General features: G+C 39.0%; 1 protein-coding gene across 3 annotated transcripts in view; it reads right to left on the bottom strand.

The window, feature by feature from the left end:
- zgc:109889 (uncharacterized protein LOC553542 homolog) overlaps window positions 1–21,427 on the bottom strand; it is a 61,416-nt gene that overhangs the window by 34,999 nt on the left and 4,990 nt on the right. The window lies entirely within an intron of this gene.

The following is a 21,427-nucleotide window of genomic DNA, read 5'->3' as shown; positions in this document are numbered from 1 at the left end:
AGTACCTGAAGAGAACCAATGCATGTACATGGAGAACATGTAAGCTCCATGCAGAAAGATCCCAGGCGGGTCCTGGCCGGGATGCGACCTGGGGTTTGGTAAGATCATCACTGGATTTTTGAACATTTTTTGACACTTAAAATTCTGATTTCAAAAGAGCAAGATGGCGACAACCAAAATCCGAACTCAAGGCTTCAAAATGGTAGTTTGCAAACCAAAAGGTGAAGTCGCGGTACAGCTATGGTTAAATCTTGTGTTCTGGCAGAAGTTTTCAGGTTGAATCTGCGACTTTGGGAATTAATTGAGCAGCTTCTGACCGGATATGTGAACTGTGTTATATTTGTTAATGTAACAAGATCTATAAATGCCTACAAAGATCTGTAAATGCCTACAAAGATCCGTAAATGCCTACAAAGATCTGTAAATGCCTATAAAGATCTATAAATGCCTACAAAGATCTGTAAATGCCTACAAAGATCTATAAATGCCTACAAAGATCTATAAATGCCTACAAAGATCCGTAAATGCCTACAAAGATCTATAAATGCCTACAAAGATCCGTAAATGCCTACAAAGATCTGTAAATGCCTACAAAGATCCGTAAATGCCTACAAAGATCTGTAAATGCCTACAAAGATCTATAAATGCCTACAAAGATCTGTAAATGCCTACAAAGATCTATAAATGCCTACAAAGATCTATAAATGCCTACAAAGATCCGTAAATGTCTACAAAGATCTATAAATGCCTACAAAGATCCGCAAATGTCTACACAGATCCATAAATGTCTACAAATATCCGTAAATATCTACAAAGATCCATAAATGCGTACGAAGGTCCATAAATGTGTACAAATATCCATAAATGCCTACGAAGATCCATAAATGCGTACAAAGAGTTGTAGATGTGTACAAAGATATTCATAGATGAAAAGTGTTTGACTACAAGTGCTGGAAATACAGACAAAACAGATCTTTGTACACATTTACGGATCTTTGTATGCATCGACAAATCTTATTTAGTTTACAAATTTAACACAGATTAGCAGTCTTTATTTACACATTTACAAATACTTTTGTTACAATACACCCCCATAGAACTGTCTGAACCGATTGAAAAAACTTCAAGTCACTCTGAGGGTTGTGGAAACCTGCATAAACAAACAAAAAAATAATCCAACAAAAGAGGGTTCCAGAGCAGCAGAAAGGAGTAGAGGAGATCTCAGGGTTTCTGCAGAAGTCTGCCAGTCAAATTTAATGCTTTTTAATGCCATTGTAATGCTATACTGTAAAAATTTTAATGCCACAAATTACATGGGTTTGTTTTTTTGTAAAAGATGATTTTTCTATGAAAACTGTCCCTACATTTCACTATTTCTGAGTCTGGAAACCACCCCTGACCACCCATGGGTCGTAGTCATTCTCTGAATTCCACGTTTTCTAGCCATTTTTGCTGGAATTTGCATTTCCCCATTTCCCAGCTCTCCTCCACCTGGTCCAGTTTGCCGGCCACTTTCCCAACATCCAGTTTTCAGCAATTGTACCCGACCGGCCGGAACAATTATCACAATGCTTCGGCATGTTTACGCAGATGCACATATCTGACGAATCGCAGTCTAGAATTCTATATTATTATTATCTAATATTTTTCTTGAAAACAGCAGAAAGAATTTTTAATGCCACTGAGAATCAAATTTAATGATTTTTAATGCCAATTAAGGTCTTCATTTTCGCAAAATCAACTTAATGACTACTAATGCTTTTTAATGCCCTGCAGAAACCCTGGATCTGTAGTTTGCATTCACTGACTGTCACATTACCATAAATTGAGCAGTAATCTTTCATTTGAACCTGCTTGTTGAGGTAAATTGTCATGAGACAGAGCCAGAAAGAAAGAAAGAGAAGCTACCGACAGAGTGAAACACGTGAGAAGAAGCTCTCGGTCCGGAGTGAACTCTCAATGTGGGACACGCTTGTTATTTTTGGGCCTCGGTTTTGTGCGAGCGTGCACGTGTGTCTGTGTGTGTGTGTGTGTGTGTGTGTGTGTGTGTGTGTGTGTGTGTGTGTGTGTGTGTGTGTGTGTGTGTGTGTGGTGAGTGCACGTGTCATCCCAGGTCGACGCTCTTGGAAATGAGCCATCCTCACACCGCCTCCCACACCATGAACACAATCGCCGGCGCAATTAGCTTTTTCCATGATGAGAAGGAATGAATGGAAATAAACAAAAACACAAGAATCCACTGATAGAAACTGAATCTTAACGATACGAGACGCGCTAAATCGATTTACACACTCATCAGAAAGAAAATGTGTGTCATGTGCTGCTTAATATGTTTGTCCATGCCGACTTTAATAAAAAGCGACTAGTTTGTCCTCTTTATGTCTCTCTCCGGCTCCTTCTCCCTCTAATAGCTTCTGACATTCAGTTACACAAACCACCTAAGATTGTGCCAGCTTGTCTTCAGGAGTGTGATCCAGAAGCCTCAGTGTGTTTGAGCCAATATCGACCTCCTCCTCCAGCTGTTGTAAATAATCTAACACCCCGGCTGTTTAATAATACATACACACTCCTCTTCATCCTCCTCTGCTACCTCAATAGCTGCTCTCTTATTTGAGGGTCCCTCTTCAGTTGTCCTTTTTTTCCCCCCCACATTCCTGTGTTGTATATTCTACACATCGTCTCTCCATCTCTGCCTAGTTTCATTAATAAATCAGGAAGAGTGAGTATCTCTTCCTCTGACTCCCCAGTGTCCAACATCAAGTGGGTTTTCCCCAAGTCGAGGAGAGTGTGTGTTCAGTGCAAGATAACAGGGAGTGTGTGTGTGTGTGTGTGCTAGATTTTGAGGCCAGTTAGTCTCGGCTTGTGATGTGGGTTTACAAGCGTGAAATGATGTGGATACTGCCTCTCTCCGACACACACGCACACACACACACACACACTGACTGCATTTTGACCCACAGGCACTTAGTCTCTTCACACGAGTGCATTCAGGTCAGCTGCAGGGCGAAGAGACATCGGTCTGGGGAGTTACACCACTGACGGAAACAAGACAAAGCATTTAAGAGTGATCCAAACAAATACTTGTGTTGCTTATTTTCCTGCAAATAAAAAAACTTCCGTAAATGCCTACAAAGATCCATAAATGTGTACAAAGATTCGTAAATGCCTGCTAAGACCCGTAAATGCCTACAAAGATTCTTAAAAGGGTACAAAGATCTGTAAATGCATATAAAGATCTGTAAATGCCTTCAAAGATATGTAAATGCGTACAAAGATTCGTAAGTGTGTACAGATTCTTAAATGCGCACAAAGATGCGTGAATGCCTACAAAGATCCGTAAATGCCTGCAAAGATTCATAAATGTGTACAAAGATTCTTAAATGCCTACAATGATCTGTAAATGTGTACATTTACTGATCTTTGTAGCCATTTATAGATCTTTGTACACATTTATGAACCTTTGCACGCATTTATGGATCTTTGTAGGCATTTAAGAATCTTTGTACACATTTATGGCTCTTTGTACGCATTTATGGAAAAAATCTGCTACGATGTATTAAAATTTGTAAATGTAATGAGATTTATCAATGTGTACAAGGACTGGTACATGTGTACAAAGATCTGTAAATGTGTACAAAGATATTAATAGATGAAAAGTCTCAGTATCTGGCTACAAGTGCTGGAAATACAGACAAAACAGATCTTTGTATGTATTTACTGATCTTTGTATGCATTTACAGAAAAAAATCTGCTCATAAGTATTAAAATTTGTAAATGTAATAAGATTTATCAATGTGTACAAAGATCTGTAAATGCTTACAAAGATCTCTAATTGCGTACAAAGATATTAATAGATGAAAAGTTACAATATTTGGCTAAAAGTGCTGGAAATACAGAAAATTACATTAAATTAAAAACCTTCATTTTTATAATTGAGTGACCTTTTAGTACAGTAATCTTTCCTGAATGGAGCCATCAGAAGTCAATGAAATGGTTCGAATCATAAAGCTTGATCCAGGCATAAAAATGTTCCAGAGTCAGATTCCAAAACATGTCAAGAACGGAGCAGCAACAGTGTCACAGCGCATGATGTAAATAATGATTATCTTCATTATTATTCATCAATTAAAGTGCCAAAATGTTCCAAAATTATCCGATCAATTCTATGTCGAAGAAATGACAGAAAGTAATACAAAATGCCAAGCCCAGAGTCTTCATTTACAAAGTGCTTGTTTTATGTCTGACTAACGTCCAAAATCCAAAGATAACTGAGCCATTATCACACATGGAGCAGAAGACAGTTGACTATCAGTGTCAGAAATTCTCTGGTTTGTAAAAAATTAATTCTCCAGACTATTACCTGCTCTGGTCACACATGAATTCAATCAGACATTACACAGACCCTGTACTAGGGAGCTTGCAGGGTGAAGTCTACATAAAAGAGATTTTCATTGTCACATGCAGTTTAAGGCTGCAGTGCATGTGTGAAATGTGCTTAAGACAAAGAACGAGTAAATACTCACATTTGAGAAGCAGAAACCAGTGAGTTTTTTGACACTTTCACACAAACTGAATAATCATTTCTAGTCAAAACAAACCCATAAACATGCTCGTCTTTCTGTAGAAGCTCCCACATAATCAGACCTGGAGAATGGTCTGACTGCACCTCGTTATGTTTGCATTTTTGGAAACCAATCATAATCATCTTTATCAATGCTAAGCCCAAGATGCAACAATTGTGTCACTGCAACATAGTGCCAGGAAGAATTGCTTTGGTGGAACATTTGCACAAAATAACGGCCAACTCAGTGAAGTTACCAAGCAAGGTTCCCTTACTGCACATGTACAGTTTGCAGGAATTTTGGAAATAGCAACATGCAGAAAATGTACTTAAATTGCACTTAAATCCAAAGTCTCCATCAGGTTTGTTGGACTACAGTGGTCAGACCAAGCAAAATTAGAACCCTGGATTACAGTTAGCCTGTGGAGGGTTGTGTAAAAACAAAACAAAACAATAATAACAAATAATACAATAATAAACAAAGTCAGTATTTCTATAATTACTGTTTCTCTGTTTCACACCAGAATGCATGTGTATCACTGAGGCCTCATAAATGAGTTTCCTTCCTCACAAAACACTTTTCCTGGAAGAACTTGAAGCCAACACTGTGTACAAAAGGATTCTACAGGGTATCCCTAAAGTCTGGACACATAGAAAATCTCATTAACTATCTTTTGGCTTTGTTGAAACATTGATTTCATCTGCTATCTTTCCACATGTCCATCCTTCACGTCCACTGAGAAGCACCAGTTCAACTCTTTCTTCTTTCAACAAATCCATATTTAAACTGTGGAGGCAAAAAAATTATAGTAAATGAGATTTCCCATGTGTCCAGACTTTAGGGACACCCTGTATAATCCTCATCTGCGCATAAGTTATTTAGCCCTACTAGTGGTCAAACATGTACAGGATACCTTTCTTTTACTGACATGAAATCAAACTGACAAATACAGCAGGATGAAGGAGAAAAGATACAAGCTTAGTTTCTCAGATGGACATTTCCATGATCTGAATCTCTTAACCTTGAGTGTCAGCATCATGACACTGAATTTCAACACTTTGACTCTAAGGACACTTTAAAGCTCAGACGTTAATTCTCAAAGACTGAAAAATAAACAAAAAACAGCACACAAAGTAACCACAATGTTGCCGACTTCTTGAAGAGGGTTTGGATTATGCAATCCTAAAACTTTTTTTTTGGGGGGGGGTCCGGAGGAAACAGACTGAAGGAGAAAGTTAACAAGATGAGAAAGAGGAGGAGAAGGAAGGAAAAGAGGAGCAAAAGTGTGTCGGGGAGCCATGGGAACGTTGCCATGGCAACGCGCCTAGGAGCTCGCTCCGCTGCTCAAAAGTGGAACTCGTGGCGACGCCGAAAATAGTACGAAAAGCGACATGATGAGAAGGGGACAGGGCGAGACGGCAGAGGAAGAGGGAAAAGGAAGGAGGGAGATAGAAGGAGGACGGACATCCCTGTGAAAACTTAGAGGAGAAACTTTTTATATAAGTAGGTCTCCGGAGGATTCACTACACTCTGACACCTGCACTTCTACAATACAGGAGTTCAAGGGGGAAGCACTGAAATAGCTTCAGTTTGGGAAGTCAAAATTTCAGAGACGATCTCAGAGAAAAGCTGCAGCAGAATGAAGTCAAGAGATAAAGAGCTTTCATAACGTATTCAACATCAAATCATATTCAAGTTTATGTATCCATGAGCAACAATAGTTCAAACTTTATCAACTAAATTAACAAAAGCAACGAGTGAGACAAACTACTATGAACTAGTTTCTGTTCTTTGTTTCTATGAATGATGATTTATTCACACTAATGCAGGGAGTTCGATGAGAAAATATTCACCTTTAAATATGAAGCTATAACCAGACGATAATTAGCTTAGCTTAGCATAAAACCCAGAACAAATAGCTCTGTCCAAATGTGATGCTGGCACTTCTTCTTACTCCACACAAAAAACACAACGCAAAACTAATAAGATGCCTCTTGATGATGAATGATGGTTGCGTGATTTTCATGTTTCACCATAAACCGATGAACATTTACATTTATGTAAAGAGTGGTAGGAACACAAAGCCAATCCCCAAGATAAACAGGAAATGACACATTTTACACTTTAATGGACTATTGTTAGCCGGTTGCTCTTACTCACCTCAAATGTGATGACATTATTATTATCATTATTGATCAGTTTACTTTAAAAGGGACCATGTACAATATTAAACATAAATGTTGCCATTCTATGTATTGCACCAGAGTTAGCTTTAAGCTAGTTTCCATCTGCAAGCTAACATTTATAATCCTGAACACATAGATGGTGACTCATGGTGGAAAGTCTGTGATTTCATACAGCACTGTTGAAACAGGAAGTGCTTTTTGACAGATTAGGAACGCTCAAAAAGTCAAACAAAAGAAAATGTATGTAACAATTAGCCCTCGCAGGATGTTTCTCCTACATTTCTGAATTTTTGTAACTATATGTAACACGTCAGGGCGCACAAAAACCCCCATGGCGCCACACCCTGAACCCAACAGGAAGCCTGCCATCTTGGATTAATCGTGAGATTTTTGGTGTTTTCGCTCATTTTCAGTGTTTAACTCCTCATAGGGGTTAACTTCAAAAGACCTTAAATTTGGACAGTTTATACAACAGGCTTTAATGATGAAAAGCTATCAAAATCATCCGCAACAGTCAAAGGGTGTGGCCATGGCAACCCCCTGAACTTTGTCATGAAACAGGAAGTACTGTCTAACTACCCTGTACAAGCACCAACCTGCACCAAATTTTACTATTTTGCACTACTTGCACCTTATTCCTTTGTTTGCTGCTGTATATTTTGACATACTTTTATAATCAGCACTTACTTTTTATATCCTAAATCTGTGCACAGCAAATTGCAATGAAATTTCATTCCTTGTGTTCTTGTTGTTTACTAAATGACAAAAAAGAGAGGTCATGGCTTTTCATCACACGTCTCTTTCTTGTGTATTTACATTTAGATTCATCACGTCCTCCTCATGATGTTTAGATGGCTGTGGGTGTAATTACAGCTGTAATCAGATAAGACTCTATCCCTCTGATCCAAAGCTGGCTGGAGCCTGTTTGTAAGGACGAGCTGAGATCTTGGACCAAACATCCCCCTCCAGGCTGCACCCAAACATCTCAGCAGGGAGTCAACTAGCGCACTTCCAATAGACTCTGCACAGAAACCCAGCGATTGTTTGTTTTTCAGTTTTTATTTTATTATAGTGTATTCTGCACCTTTAATTTAGCAGTAGGTAGATTATTTTGCATGCATTGCTATGTACAGGAACACGGATTAAGAGGACACAGCATTAATTGATGTCCTTAACCAAACTTTTCATTCCTGCAGGCCATCAGGAAAGCATCAGCTAATGCTATTACTGCTCCGTCTGCTCGGTCATGCAGACTTAACCACACACACACCTCTCCTGCTGCGCTACACCAAGCTAAGCCTTCCTCGGTCTGTTCTGAGGAAGGTTAGCAACCTGGCCCCCCACCACACCATCCCCCCTCCCCTTCCACTCCATAGGAACGGCCTGTATAATCACAGCTAATTAGCTTTGTACTGTAACTAATGGAAATGACAAGCACAGATTCTATTTAATGACATAATTAGATCATAGACCGCAAGAAGAGCTGGAGTCCCACTAATGCGAGAGCTAGCAGGTGCTGCACAATGCTATCACAACTGAGTTTTGAATGTTAATGTTAAGAAGACACACTGTATATTTAAGTAGTACTCTACATTTACATGGTAGCTGGTACTCAATGGTAGACTGGAAAAAAATCCCACTAATGTTGCTGAAAGTAAAAATAAAAATGAAAAAAGCTGCAATATTTCAAGAGCTATGATTAACTACATAAATATTGCATAAACACATCTTAATCCAGTAAGATGCATGCAAAAATAAATGCAATCTAAGTATTATTAATCTATTTTTGGCACCATCCAAGGACTTTTTTGATCTGCACCAAAGGAAAATCACCTGCAACAAAACTTCTGAAGATTAGATTTTATTCAAAAGTGGGTTTTTAACCAATTTTGTTCATTAAGTTTTGGTTTACTCAAGCATAATACATATTTTTGTTGTCCTGTCGTGCATGATCAGCCCCCCAATTCCCATTTTGGGCCAGGAAAATCCCTCCTAATTTTACATAAACATTACAAAACAAGTGCGCTTCACTATAGTTTGTGTAAAAAATAACCAAATAAGATGATTTTAACATCACAGTGCGACCATGTTAACTGCCATGACGCCTCGAAAAGACATGCAGCGATACTTAAAGCATATTAAATGTGAAGCAACATCATGCCTCGGCCTAACTGATGGTCACTTTTTCTTATAAAAGCATAACACGAGTCTAAAAATACTGTCTGTACCATACCTACAAACTCCTCCTATTAGTCTAACATGGTACATTCCAATAAAATACCTACACAAAGCGAGTTTACAGGTATATGTGATTTATTACATACATATCCTGTGTGCTGCCTCTCATGTTCTGATACGATATTGTGTAAAACATGCATGCTAATTAGCACAAGCGTAGCAGCTCATGTGTGACTGAAGCTTACGGACGCTAAGAATAACGCTGCAAGGAGAAAGTATAATTAAAAGAGGGTTAATAGGGCACTTTCTAATGTAACTGAATTACAGGCGGCCGTGCAAAGCTTCATAATGGAATGTGTGTGTTGAGGCGTCTATTGTTTGGCACAAGCTAACTCGTTTGTGCCACTTTGACAGACGACACACTGAAATAATGAAACAGTATATGTAATATTAGTTAATTTAGCTTTTATAAAAGGAAAAAAACACAAGAACATCAAATTTAGAATGTGCCATGTTGTGTATCAGTTGTCTACAGATTTTGTATTTTTCAGTACATACAGTGCTGTTAAAAAGTATTTACCTACAGAAAGCTTCTATTTTTGCATATTTCTCACACGTAAATGTTCTAGATTGTCAAACTAACATTTCTATTTATTGAATATTAGACAGAGATAACCCAAAATACAAAATGCAGGTGTGACAAATATGCAAAAATATTAAATTTCTGTACAGGGGCAAATACTTTTGCGTGGAATGCTTGGTCTTCACTAACAGGATTTTGCTAGTTTTTGGTTTGAACTTCCTTCATTTGCAGAGCATCCAGTTGAATCTGGTGCGGCTTTGCCTCGGGCTTCACAATAACAACTCAGATTGGAATATTTAATGTGATTTAAATTGAAGTTGCAATATTTAACTGGGTTACAATCAAGTGTGTTGTCCCAAACTCTGTCACTACAACTGATCATTCACTGCTGCTCAACTAAAGTGAAGTATGTGATTTTAATCCAGTTTGTTTCCTACGACTGCTAGCTGAAAAAAAATCCAGTCCTGGAACTAAACAAAATGCATTAGTGTGTTTATGCTAACATGCAGGACAGAGCAAATATGCTCCACCTTTCAGGGGGTTCTCCACTAAATATTGCATTGTACTTGATAAATCTGAGGGACTCAAATAAGACAAGTGTAAAAATAGAAAGGTAAACCTGTCAAAATCAATGCAGCACAACTCGAGATATCCTGATATCTGACTTAGCGCTAGCCAGTCTCCAAACAAATACACTTCCCATAATGCACCATGCAAGAGTTGGTCATGGTACACCCAACAAATGCAGTTCGTAGCACAGGCATCCTCTAAAAAATTCTTGCCGAATCCGACATAAATCTGACGTCACTGTGTTTCCATGACCTATTTTTATACATATTTGATTTGGAAGAGTCACAGAAAAAGTTAATGCCAGAGAAAACTTTGAAAAAACTTTGAAAAATACACATAACAGAAGATGGAAACACTTCTATCAAGCAAGGTTTGGTTTAAAAAAAATTATAATCTAGATTTTAAACTACATTTTTAAACTAGGAACCTTTATCAAGTAAGTTTTGATTTAAAAAAATAATAATCCAGATTTTAAACTAGATTTTTAAACAACTAACCTTTATCAAGTAAACTGCGATTTAAAAAAAAATTATAATACAGATTCTAAACTAGATTTTTAAACAAGTAACTTTAATCAAGTAAGTTTTGTTTTAAAACAAAAAATCCACATTTTAAACTAGATTTTGAAACAACTAGCCTTTATCAAGTAAATTCTAATAAAAAAAGAAAATCCAGATTTCAAACTAGATTTTGAAACTACTAACCTTCATCAAGTAAATTCTGATTTTAAAAAATGATAATCCAGATTTTGAACTAGTAAAAAATACATGTTATTTAGAGAACAATACATATTTAGAATATATTTTACATAAATAAACAAGCCATATGAATAAAAACATAGTCTATCAATGAAAGCTTGCTTTGTTTTGATCCTCTCTGATGTTAGTTTGGTGGATTTTACCGAACAGAAGCTGGAATATCTCAAAAACCAACACAGGATTGAAGCTCTTTTGATGCCTGATGATTCATCTGATTCCGTTTTGTCTGGATCAGGAAAACTGCACGTTTTCTGCAGTTGACAACAAACAGTTTGCAGTCCGTGTTAGGATTGTAAACTGATTGACAGTCGGTACGCACGCAGCTATGAAAACAGGAACGCGATCCAACACAGTGAAACTGAGCTAATGTTTTATTCCGAGTCAGGATTAGTCTGGTTTTGCTCTGCGGGCCCGGGAAGCTCTCGGCTTGGTGGAGCGCCAAATGTCAGCTAACAAAAGGCATCGGCGAAAGAAGAGCGGAACAAAACGCTAAATAAAAAATAAAAAGAGAGAAAAATGACTGCACTCAGCTGCAGGAAAACCGAGCCTTGTTGTGTCTGATGTCACCGAAACGGCAGAAGAACGGTGATGTTTGATGCTGATTTAAATCTTAACCGGAGCGGTGCCAGCTACAGCTCTGTTTTAACCCCCAACCCCCTCCACACCGCCGACTCTCGCCTCCTTTTTCCTCCATCCAAAACTCTCCAGAGCCCCCTCCTCCCTCTTTGATGTCTGTTGATGCTCTCGGGTGAGGCGCCGTTGTACAAAATGATGGCCAATTACAATGGCATCCCCCCACCACCACCACCACCTTTGGAGCTAATCCTCCCTAAAAACAAATTATGCAAAAGAGACGAGAGCAGCAGAGAGGAGACGAGAGATTTTATGCTTGCCTCTGACTTCCTCTCTCTTTCTATTTCTTTTTCCTGTATTCTGAGAAGCAGCAGCAGACTCTGTGGAGTTGTCGTCATGGTTTCTTTTTTGGAAGCCTTTTCATTTTTGGCAGAATAATGAAGCGATCAGAGCAGGACTGAGAGTTGACATTGAAGACATCTCAGTCACTTCATTGTTTCCAGAGTGTGTGTGTGAGTCTACAGTAGCTCTATGCAGATGAGCTGTTACGAAACAGCTACTTTAACGGAGGCCGAATTAAGCATGTGAGGGAAACAAAAAGCCAGAAAGTGCAATAAAACACACACAGACACTCCTGAAGCCTCCTGGAGGTTTGTTTGAGTCCATCCTGGACTACATCCGGGCTTAACGATGCTAACGCGACTAGGGCTGTTGCCTAGCAGCGAGTATTGCTAGGATACACTGTTGACAATCTCCCACTGTCTTGCTAATTTGTCATAACTGGTTTGCAGCAACTATGGAGCATCAAGGAAGAAGATAAACTGACAACAACACACTAAATGACAAGTAGTCCAACTCAATGACCACCAATAAGAAGACAAGTAGTAGTAAAACCATAAATGGCAAAAAATAATCTTGAAACGTAATGAGTATGACAATGCGACAAACTGGAAGTCCAGTGAAGTTTAATACCAGTGTCCTTGACTTACATCAGAGTTAAGTTAAAAAAGTTCACATTCTCATCATATAGTTTCTGTTTTTACTTACACTATTTAACTCTTCATCTTTCATAAAACATCTCCTACTTTGTGGGACTCATTTCAGTGCTATAGCGTTAATTTTTAGTAGCAAAACTAGCTACTAATAGCAGCTAAAGACAACATGCATGCTAGCATACTTGTGGTTTAGCCTCTGATGCTACAATCAATATAAAATGAAGAGACTCTGAAGCTCTTAGTAAATTATAAATGTGTTAAAGTCCTATTATTCCTATTGCATGAGCTGAGACTGGCTCTTCACCACAGTTGGCATCGATTCTAAACAAGCTACCCTGTTGAGCGGTTAATACTCCTGGAAGTAGACACAGAGGGGAGTCAGTGTTTAACATGAATATAAAACATACAGATTCATACATTATGTAAGGGTAATGATACCCTCATGTTAGCTAGACATGATGCTAACTGCTAGCCTAGCCAGCTGTTATAGCTCATTTCTTTGTAGCCTGAGAGGTGTCACTCAAGATTTGTTTTTTCTTGTTTCTGCTCATTAATTGCACATCTCTGCATTTACTTTGCACTTGTGGTTCTCAACCTGGGGTCCAGACCACCAAGAGGGTCCAGAGATGATATCTAAGGATCGACAGATGGTTGTGAATAGAGAAACAATAAACCCGACTCTTTCATATTGGTGTTTTTGTGCATTAACCAAGCAAGTGTTGCTCAACAACAGCACCATCAAACGAGAAGCACAAAACCTCCATGTTCGTTCCAACAGCAACAAGCTTCAAAATTAGCACCCTGATTCTCCGCAGTTTGGATTTACATGCATACACTACCGTTCAAAAGTTTGGGGTCACTTAGAAATGCCCTTATTTTTGAAAGAAAAGCTTTTTTTTTCAATGAAGACATTAAATCAGAAATCCAGGCTACACGTTGTTAATGTGGTAAATGATTATTCTAGCTGGAAACAGCTGATTTTTAATGGAATATCTCCATAGAGGTACAGAGGAACATTTCTAGCAACCATCACTCCTGTGTTCTAATGCTACATTGTGTTAGCTAATGGTGTTGAAAGGTTTGGGGTCACCCAGACATGAAATTGTGTGGGTGACCCCAAACATTTGAACAGTAGTTTACACTTAAAGGAACTTTATGACGCAATACCAGCCTGGATCGAACACTTCACAATATTTCTTTTCATTTTAAGGGCCTAATATTTTTTTTTAGCGTTGTCATTTCGGACCATTTTGAGTAATGTTGGACCATTTTTTAGCAATTCTGGACAAGTTTTGAGTCATTTTAGACAAATTTAAGTCATTCTGAGCATTTTGTTGTCATTTCAGATAGTTTTTTTTTAGATTCTCCTGATGTTAGAGTCATCACTCCTGTGTTCTAATGCTACATTGTGTTAGCTAATGGTGTTGAAACGCTCATTGATGATTAGAAAACCCTTGTGCAATTATGCTGGAACATGAATAAAAGTATGAGTTTTCATGGAAACATGAAATTGTCTGGATGACCCCAAACTTTTTGAACGGCAGTGTAGATGCAAAAAATGTCGAATATCTGGTTGTTAAACCTGATAATTCTGAGAGATTGTAACTCAAAGAGGTCAAGAACCACCAATGCTCTGCTAATATAGCCTTACATGTAACTCTATAGGAATATAGTGGCGTTTAGGGACCAATTTAAAAACCTCTCGTCGGTGGTGCTTTCAAGGACAGTCGTAATGTGATCGATTAACTGCTGAGTTTAATCGGACTGATCTTAATGCATCGATGCAGGTAGTGGATGATGGAATAAACAACCGGCTCACTTATTAAATTTGTGGCCATCCACCACTGCTCATCTTCCCTTGTCATATCTCATAGAGGTAATAAGATCTTCTGAAGTGTGTCTCCACTAGGGAACGTTACAGACAACCAAGAGATCATTTAGTTAACGTGATAAAACCTTTAAAAGCAGCAGATAGCAGCCACTTCAGTCCTACCATTACTTCCATTATGGCCTCTTCTATCCCCTGCTAATGTGGTCGGTAAACAGGTCAGCCGCTGAATGAATGCAATGAGCGCAGTGTTTCTGGATTTAATTCAGGCCTCTTTCTTTCTGTGTGTGTTGTGAGAAACTCCCCTCGTGGCCTTCCGCGACCCCGTCCCCTCACAATCAAATGTGCCGGCCTCAGCGCGATCGCAACAAGTCATCCGGCAGAACCACGTGACCCGGCACATGCGGCACAAACTGGGTGTACTGGTGCACGGTTAGTGGGATGGAAGGCCCGGCCGCTGGGATGAAAGCAGGAAGAGACATGATGCGATGCGTCACAGCGTCCCAGTTTCCTGCTCCCAGTAGAAACTGGGGAGGTTAAACGGGACAGGCTTTGACAGAGGAACCACCGAAGACAAAGAATTATACTTGCTAGCCACAAGTAGAAGATAATCAGTTTGCTGTCGCTGAAAAAACAGAAAATATTCAAATGTAAGAGGCTGGGATCAGATATATTAGACTTTTTTATTTGCTTTCTATAAAAAACTTTACTCACTACTTGAGATTAATACAAAAAGTTAACAACTGGTCCATTTTTTAAGGTATAATGGTAAAAAATTTAAAAACTCTGAGACAGATAAAGGCAGGCAGGCTCAGTTATACAGCTATAAAACATTTTCAAGAGACAGTAACACATTTATTGAGAGCCTGCTATTGTTTTCTGGTGAATTCAATTAATGCAGCTGAAGCAATTTACACATATTAATTTCTTTGTTGTTGCAGACTGTAATGGAATTTTTTAAAAAATGACAGATTCCCTGCCTGACTCAGTTGGCTGTAAGAGCCTGTGGACCATATAAGGATATTTCTACATAAAGGATGAATTTTAGTGCCCCTGTTATGCTTTTTGAGTGTTTTTTCTTCAGCGTTATGTAGCTTTTTGTGCACGTAAATTAAAGCGCTGCACTTTACCAGCCAGAAGCTCCTTATTAAGAGGTTTACGCCCCCATGTAACACCTGTGTAGCAGTTCTACACTGTCTAATAAATAAATAAATAACAGATTGAGCCACTGAGACACAACGCACCATTACTTCCACACTAGAGCCACTTGTGCTAGCTAAATCCCTACACCAATAAATCTGAGTTTATGGTACATAACCGGCTCGCTGTTCTTGGGCCAGCTGACCAATCAGAGCACTAATTTGAGAAGAAATGCTGCAGCACTGTACAGTATGACATAAATAATGTGTTTTTACATTAAGGCATGCAAACACATTCTAGTAGATCCAAAAAAAAGTCTAATTATAGACCTATAATTTCGCATGATATGGGGAAAATCCAAAGGATACAAGATTAATACTGGATCCTGAGTTTTGTGCTTTTCTAACATTAGCTTAGCAATGGAGGCCGCTAATGTCAACAAATAACCAGCCCACAGTAGAGCACAGACACCACTGCAGCCTCCATATAAGCTAAATCCCTACACTAATAAATCTGAGGTACATAACCAGCTCGCTGTTCTTGGGCCAGCTGACCAATCAGAGCACTAATTTGAGAAGAAATGCTGCAGCACTGTACAGTATGACATAAATAATGTGTTTTTAACATTAAGGCATGCAAACACATTCTAGTAGATCCCCAAAAAATCTAATTATCGACCGATAAATTTGCATAGAACGGGGAAAATCCAAAGGATGCAAGGTATATATTGGATCCTGAGTACAGTGTCTCTCTCTGTAGCGTTAGCTTAGCAATGAGACCTCTAATGTCAACAAATAACCAGCTCACAGTACAGCACAGACGCCATCACGGCCTCCACATAAGCACCAAAAAAAAAGAAAAGAAAAAATCTAGTGAAGCCTGCCTGGATAAGACAGACAGGACATTTGATTAATGGAGGGACAAAAAGGAAAGAACGGTATGTTAGTCAAACTACAGTCTCACAAAGCCTGAGCTATCTCCACACTTCAAGAGCTGTGCATCAATCATAGTCTATATAAAATCATAAGAGCACTGTAGCTATAGTTCAATAATCAAACAAAATCATGCCTGTGAATCACATTCAGTTTCGTGTATGATGGTTCCCAACAGAGAGAGACTCTTCTCACATTCAAATTGGAAACACAACTGAAATACTGAATATAAAAAACATGTAGAGAATAATCTGACATGCTCTTAATCAATGTAAAAGGCAGACAGATGGAGATCCCAGTACTTCATCACACTGATTTAAACTCATTTAAAAATCAATCAATACCTTTAAAAAGTCCTATGCATGAAATTATATACTATAAATGACACAAATTTATACTCTACACGGCATCAACAGCAGATGTAGCTCGACCACAACTTCAAAAGCAACTGTAATCTCTCTTTTTCATACTTATTACATCATTACTATGCTGTGAAGGGAGCAGTGCTTCACTTTTCAAAGCACAAATGCAGCACTATCAACTATTCCCAAATGTATTTCCTTCAGTTCTTGATGTTCTGTGACAGCTTCGGCTAATGATTCCCTGCTCAGCGTGCTGTGAGAAGCTTAAACCTGCGAGATATTTCATACAAAAACACCCCAGTTATGACCGCTGCGATCGGACACCGTCCCGTCCTGCACAGATTCGCTCAAAGCAGCACACTTCGCAGCTCGCAGGAAGCCAGGAATTGAAACTTGAGTGAAATCCAAGCTGTCTGCCGAGCAGCAGTGAGACTCCTGAGAGAGCTTTTCATGCAACAACTTTTCTGTTCCCCACAGAGCAGCTGGACTGGAGGGTCTGAACCAACCGGTTACAGGAAGTCTGCTTTCAATAAGGTCAAGTGCTGTTTGGAACTTTCTACGGGCTGCAGTTGATCAATGAATGGATTTGACATCAGTTTTTGGGAAAAAAGTAGTATGTCAATTCATTTATAAGAGCAAAAAACAAACATTCGGTGGTACTAGCTTCTGAAATTTGATTATTTCCTTTAGAAATGTATAGAGTTTTTGATATTTTATAGAATAAACTTGCAAATTATCAATGAACTAAGGAAATAAATGCCATTTTATTCAAAACGCCGCTTAAAATAACCGTTAAGTGCTTTAATTTGTCAGACTACCTACTTAAACCAAAAATATTGCTGAAGTGTTGATTAATTCGCTGAATTACTTTGATTAAAGTGGCGCATCAGTGATTTAGTATTTTGTTTTGATTAAGTTGGGCATCTTGCAAGATTAAAAATCTAAATCGAGGCAGCAGATGATAACATATTGTGGCTCAGGGATCCAGTTCAAAGCACGATATCTGACATTTCCTGCAATGGAACTGGACAACATCTTTCCTACAGACCCACCACACCTAGAAAAGGAGAGAAAAACTCCCTCTCTCCTTTCTGTGCTGCATCATCCCTCTTAAATGAGCGTTCAAAGAGTCCTAAAGAGTCAGTAAAAGTCTACCGCATTGTGCCACCACTATCTCACCTGCTCCAGGTGAAAAAACCTGACTGACTAATGTCTCCTGCCAAGGATTTAGACTTTCTAAAGACTGAAAATGGAGCCAAGAGTAGCTGCAGAAGTCTAGTTTCCTGCAAAAAGTTAGTATGGAATTTACTCTTGGCTTAAATCTACAGCTTCGGTGTGCATTGCAGGCCGAGAAACGAGCAAACTGACCTCTAAAAATCAGTAAAGTAGCCCTTTGATTTCAGAATTTTGACCAAAAATGGAGATATTTACCCACGTAGACACCTAAATATATCCACAGAAACTAGCTAGGTGACGGTGAGACGTACAATGATTCTGTGTTAATGACTTATGGAGGCTTTAAAGCTCCACTGAAATGCCTCTGAGATGAGTCAGTGCAAGCATCAAGTCACAATCAAGGATCTAGACTTTCTAAAGACCAAAAATGGAGCCCAGAGGAGCTGTAGAAGTCTAGTTTCCTGCAATAACATTTAGAATCTACAGCTTCAGTGTGCATTGCAGGCTGAGAACTGAGCAAACTGACTTCTAAAAATCAGTAAAGCATAATTATATAATTTTGACCAAAAACTGAGATATTTACTGATGTAGACTCCTAAATATGTGCAGAATGACTAGCTAGGTGACGGTGAAACAAACAGTCATTTCTGACTTTCTAAAGAAGGAAAATGGAAGCAAGAGGAGCTGCAGAAGTCTAGTTTCCTGCAAAACGTTAGTGTGGAATTTGTGGCCCATGATGCCAAAAAAAACTGCTGCGTACCTGTGGTTTGAATCTACACCTTCAGTGAGCATTGCAGGCAAAAGCAGCCCTTTAATTTCATCATTTTGACTAAAAATGGAGATCTTTTCTGACGTAGACACCTAAATATGTGCAGAAAGACTAACTAGGTGACGGTGAGGCTTACAATCATTCTGTTTTAATGATTAATAGAGGCTATGAAAGCATCAAGTGATAATAAAGGATGCAGACTTTCTAAAGACTAAAAATGGAGCCAAGAGGAGCTGCAGAAGTCTAGCTTCCTGCAAAAAGGCTGGTATGAAATTTGTGGCCTGTGATACAAAAAAAATTGCTGCCAACCTCAGCTTTAAATCTACACCTCCAAATGCACTTCAGCACATCAGCAAAATAACTTCCAAAGCCTGAAAATGGAGTCAAGAGGAGCTGCAGAAGTCTAGTTTTCTGCAAAAACGTTTGGAATCTACACCTTGAGTGAGCATTGCAGGCTGAGATATAAGCAAAAGTGGCCCATTAATTTCATAATTTTGACCAAAAACAGACATATTTACCAACATAGACACCTAAGTATGCACAGAATGACTAGCTAGGTGATGGTGAGACTTAGAATCATTCTGTTTTATCGATTTGTAGGGGCTTTAAAGCTCTACTGAAGTGCATCTGAGATGAGTCAATATAAGCATCAAGTCATATCAGCCATTTCTGAATCCTCCATGATTACAAACTCACTAGTTAACGCACACACTAAGTCTGTGGGATTGACGTTGACCGGATCGATGGCTTCGTCGATAAAACACCAGGAACAGCCGCGTGCGAACGCTCAAACAACTGCCCCTAGCAACCGTCACCACGGTGAGGCAGGATTATCGATCGCCGTGGCAACGGATGAGCCCAGAAATCGCTGAGTAAGGCCGACTTCTGCGGGCGGGGCAGGAAAATATGAGGGTAGAATATTAAAAGAAAAAAAACAGTTTCCCATTCTCGGAAGCAGCAGATCGAGGCTCACAGTGAGAGGGTCGGGGCCATTGTGTCGTGTAACACCCACGCCGATGCGTCATCAATAGATCGGCCTCGCTTGCACTTTGCATCATCCCCAGTGAGAATAGAGGCGGCGAGGTCAGAACCATGTCACACTGCACATTCTGGGGGGGAAACACAGTCTGGCATCGCTTCCAGCTACCAGACAAAAAGTGTTACAGAGAATAAATATTTCCAGACAACACTAACGCTGAATTATTCACCTGAAGAACCGTGAGGCAGAAGAAAACAGGTACTAAACGGCACCGGACAGCGGTGCAAGTAGGTGAAATACAGCAAGAAACAACAATCAGGCTGCAGCAGAAAGATATAAGAAATGAAGTGCTTGTTTTATAGCTGTAGAGGGTCAAAAATCTACAACATGCAACAGCTGCTGCTATAAAACTTCCTTTCTAGACAGCGTTTGAGGTGATTGTTCACAAGCTATTCTACTGCTTCACTTCTGCAAACAGTACGCTTCATAATAATCAAAATATGAAATTAAATGTCTTCAATAGAGATACTGAATTAATATCAGACTAATTCTGGTTTTGAACAAGTCTTCTAACATGGAATCGAAGCTAAAAATAATTATTATTTAATTATACTTCAATTTGTTAGGTTAATTTGTAAGTTTAATGTGTTTTCTCTAAGGGAAAACACATTAGGTCAACGTCTGCCGCTTTAAATAACAGGCTGATCGAGAGAAAAATGTCCAGCAAAAAAAAGTTTCTCAGATGCAACAGTTGGGTTTTGCATGTTTATCAAAAAACATAAGACATTAGTCGACTAAAATGACAGAAATTTGTCAAAAAATCCCCTTTGTAAATATCTGTCGGATCACTAGTGAGTGACTTTTACTTGTTTTTCTGCATAACTGGATCATTTATGATTGTTTTTTTTCATATATTTTGTATAAATTTTGCATCTGTTATCTACTATTACGCCCTGGACATTTTTTGGTCCAGGCTAATCGATGAAGTTCAATAGATCTATTCACTATTAGAACTTCAGCGCTCAGTAAATCCTCTTTAAATTCTCCACGTGAGCAATTTTTCAAGTTGTTCATGTTCATACAAGAAAATCTGCTCTTTCCGATGAAAAGCTGTGCAGTCTATGTGCTGCTTTCAGCTCATTCATCCCACCACACTTAGTTATACATTTTCAAATTCTATACAAAGTGGCTGTAACCACAGACCACCTTTCAATGAGAACGGAGTGAAATACGTGGGATCCTATTCAACATGTCAGATGGTTATTCAAACTATGAACAGCCCCGCAGCGGATCTCTAAGTGGCCACATCACTCAGGTCTAAGTGCAGCCTGAAGAGGCCGCCGTGTGTCTTCACAGTTAATTCAAACCATTAGCAGCAACGTGTTCAAGGGAAATACACCAAGGAAGGCAGAGATCTGTTGTAGTAATACAATCGAATCCCACTTCCTGTTCACCTGGAAACGTTTAAAAAAAACGTCCAGATCTGGTTCAAAGAGGAGGCACCGGCTGGAGGTTCGCAAACAGAACAAGCTCCTTAGGGAGGAAGACCAGCAAACATCCATGAGAGGAGGCCTCTGCCTGGAAAACATATCATGCTCCTCGTACCCAGGGAAAAAAGGCTCCTGAAATACAGATCTCTATGAAAACACACCTCTGGAATCCTAATCATCCTCCGAGTTTCACAAGAGAAAAAAAAGAAGCAACCTGGGGGTTTAAATCTCCTGCAGAGAGAGAAATAAACACAGCCAAGATGGAAGGTTCTTTTCAGTTTGGCAGCCATCCATTTCTCAAATCATACAGCGGTTAATTCATGTATTTTCTCCTTGAGTGACAAAA

This window comes from Amphiprion ocellaris, chromosome 23 (genome assembly GCF_022539595.1).
Source record: "Amphiprion ocellaris isolate individual 3 ecotype Okinawa chromosome 23, ASM2253959v1, whole genome shotgun sequence".
Taxonomy (NCBI): domain Eukaryota; kingdom Metazoa; phylum Chordata; class Actinopteri; family Pomacentridae; genus Amphiprion; species Amphiprion ocellaris.
The sequence above is the reverse complement of the archived record's forward strand: the minus strand, read 5'-3'. Positions and strand labels throughout refer to the sequence as shown.